Raw genomic sequence first — 3496 nt, forward strand, 5'->3', positions numbered from 1 at the left:
ATCTAATAGTTTCACAGGAAGAAATTCCCTTAAAATATCATTAATTGTAAACAATTTGGTTCTAAAATACAAAATCATACTCTTTGATCCCTGATCTTTTGATTGTTGTTTTCAAGTATGGTTTGGGGGAAAATTGCAACCACTCTCCTTGAAGTATGGGGTTACTGTTTTACTATGTCATTTTGCATTCAGAGGAAACAGTATAGCTGTTAACACATTATTAACCTTCAGTCCAATAGTGCTAGCATTCACGGGACAATAACCATAAAGCGAACCTTAATGTTGTTTCCTAGTGTGCATGGGAGAGAGAGATAATGGAAGATAATGAAAAGATCCATTAAAGATTTCATACCAGCAAAGAGAACTTTATGCCTGTTTTTTATCAATCAGGCAATGACCCTAAGGCACTCCATGTGCATTCATTAACACAGCTGTTGTTGGGCAGGAAATGACAGTAAATGGTACAATTCACATAAGAACATTTATTCCATAGCTGTTATGGATAATGAGATTAGCACAAATAAGCACCAACTGCACAGCATGCAAGGCACACTGGTCAGAGGCCAGAGGGGAAAACAATACATTACTGTAAACATATAATATATTTTATATACAGCAGAACTGTTCACGACATGAAGCCATTCAGCATTTAAAGGTGTCTTATGAAATAAAATTCACAAATGTTAAATGGTTGAGAACCAGTAATAAATTCACAAAAACAACTGGCTCTTACAGAATCTTTGTGATCATTGCTTAAAACATTTCCTGGTAGGCGGAGCATTTTCAGATAAGCTAGTTTATCAAGTCTAAACTATATGAGTTAACATGACTGCTGTGAATCTAGTTAGTGCAAACACTTGCACAAGATGCAATCTCTTGCCATGTGAACACAAAATACTCTGCATTTACAGTGTCTAACAGAATTTCCTTGCATCTTATTTCCAGAGTGATGTGAAATTGCCACATACAGCACAATTTGTTGCAATTTGCATCAGAAGGCCTCAGAATTGTCAGGTTGATATTAATGCCCATTGCAACCCTCAATGCCATATAGAACATAGAACTAGAACAAGCCATACGGCCCACAATATCTGTGCTGAACATGAGGCAAAGACAATCACTTATCTACTTGCACCTAAATCATATCTCCCCATTCCCTGCCTATTCAAAAATCTTTGAAATGACACTAATGTATCTGCTTCAACCACCATTCCCAACAGCATGTTTCAGGTATTCACCAGATACTGTGTAAAAAAAAATGTGCACACACATCTCCTTTAAACTTTGTCCCTCACACCTTACAGTATGCCCTCTAGTATTTTGTGGATGCATTGGTGATCAATTTCCAATGTTCTATAGATACGGGATCAGTTCCTGTGGATTGAAGGGTAGATAATGTTATCACACTTTTAAAGAAAGGCAGGAGAGAGAAAACAGGGAATTTTACTTCGGAGTCACGTGAGTGACTACGTGAAGAATCCGTCCAGCACTCATGCGCGACATAGCGTTCACGCAGATGCAACAGCGACGAACGGGAGTACGGGCGCTCCCGCTACAAGCCTGAAAGAACGGACCGTTAGGTAAGTACTTACCCACAGGTTCGAGTTTACAACTTTGCTCCTCTTTGTTGCTCCAGGGGAAACTGGAGAGAGCAAAACAGAACAGAGGGAAGCGGTCCCCGTTCGACTCCAGGAAAGGAGCGTTCCGTCAGTGGAGGGGGGAGAGGCGGCACCTGGACCGCACACGCTGCGTTCCACAGTCAGGGTACTGAGCCGATGCCCAGTCCGCTAACAGCTGTCTGACCAACAGCAGCGGACTGGAGGGAAACTAAAAAACCGGCCGGTAACCCATGCATACTCCCGACAAGGAGACTCGCCACCTGAGAACCGCAGAAATGCCACCCGAAAACGGCAGGCAGCCTCTAGCAGCAAAGCCAGCAACCAAACCTCGGGCTGGAGACAGACACGGAAGATGGAATCGGCACATCAAACTACCGCCCGAGAGCAAGTAAGTGTCTGTTCTCCTAGCCTAGAGTAAGGTCATGGAGCCAAAAACTCCAGCGAAACTTGGCTCGGGAGCAGGGGCAAGCTCGCCAAGGGAGCATAACACTCCCACTCCAGTGCACTAACAGCACTGGCCATCTCCCTTATCGAGGGATCGATGGCGACCAGGGCTGGGCTGGTCAAGAAGAGGGGTCACTGGCTGAACAACATCGGGAGTATGTTTGAGGTACAGGATCAGGAAGAGCTGCTGGGTGTGGCTCGCTATGTGGCTCCACCACTAGCGAGATGGCTTTTCAGTCTCAACTGACGGCCAGCTTACTACCTGTTCTTTTCAAAAAACCTCTCCAAGACAGGTAGTCATGAGGCGTTGGATTTCATCAGGCCTCCCCTAAATTGCATTTACTCAAAGTGCCCACCATTATTGGGGGGTACATGAAGCATAGCTTTTTAAAACCCAAATATCTTAAATTGCATTTGATACCCCTGACGTCAGCTATCATTTTCGTATGCTCATTCCAGAGGGGCAGGGTTGTATGGCTAAACACCTGACCCTACTGTTCACAGTATGCTCCGCAACTTTTCGAAGGAAGTTATAAAACCTGCCCTCAACCTAAAAAATTCACAGGACTGTGAGAACGCCGACCTCACAACCACAGATCCTGCTATCTGGCTAAGTTACCAAACCAAGCCTAAGAAACTGGACGAAGTATCCAAAATATTCGGCATCAAGAGGGCAGGGCCTGGAATGAGCACCACACAAAAACCAGACAGCAGTACCTCCACGCGTCCACCAGTAGGCGTCTACTTAATAGTACTGGTGAAAGCTCGGGGCCCGCATGCCAACCCCCGCAAGCCCTTTCAGGCCAGGGTCCAGAGCGGGCCCCATGGAAAATGCGCCACCCCCCAACAACACCATCCCTACAGACAAGGAACCAGAAACCGAAGAAATGAACACACCACTAAACAACAGTGAAGGCAGATGAGTATGGTTCCTACCGTCACATAACCGTACTAACGGGGGGGGGGGGGGGGGGTTATATACCAAAAGTATTCAAGGATAAAAATTGAATTAAGAAACCCATCATTTCTCGGCCTTTTGGCTAAGATCAAGTGTGGTATCTGTTCTCAGTTTAATATCTGATACGTCCCTTATCTAGGGACCATATATATATTACCAGTTCAGCATGCACCCCAAAGGGGTCTACACTCCCACTAAAAAAGAACATGAGGGACTAGCTAACTGGAGAAGATATACTAGGGGTCATAAAGAAGCCTAATATGAACCTTTGGTACCAACAAACCCATGATGGTGAATGTCGTACCATCATTGATATACAAGGGGTCATAAGAAGCCTAATATTCAATTCAATTCAATTCAATTCAACTTTAATGTCATTGCACAAATACTGAGTATGGGTACAACGAAATGCAGTTTTGCGTCAGTCCGTAGTAGTGCAATATAGAAATTTAAAAAAAAAGAGGATACAGAACAA

The 3496-nt window shown here is 44.3% G+C and overlaps 1 pseudogene; it reads left to right on the forward strand.

Annotated features, from left to right (window-relative positions):
• Window positions 1-3083: 3083 nt before the first annotated feature.
• On the forward strand, window positions 3084-3198 carry LOC116971646 (annotated as a pseudogene).
• Window positions 3199-3496: the final 298 nt, after the last annotated feature.

Source organism: Amblyraja radiata, chromosome 3 (genome assembly GCF_010909765.2).
Source record: "Amblyraja radiata isolate CabotCenter1 chromosome 3, sAmbRad1.1.pri, whole genome shotgun sequence".
Taxonomy (NCBI): Eukaryota; Metazoa; Chordata; class Chondrichthyes; order Rajiformes; family Rajidae; genus Amblyraja; species Amblyraja radiata.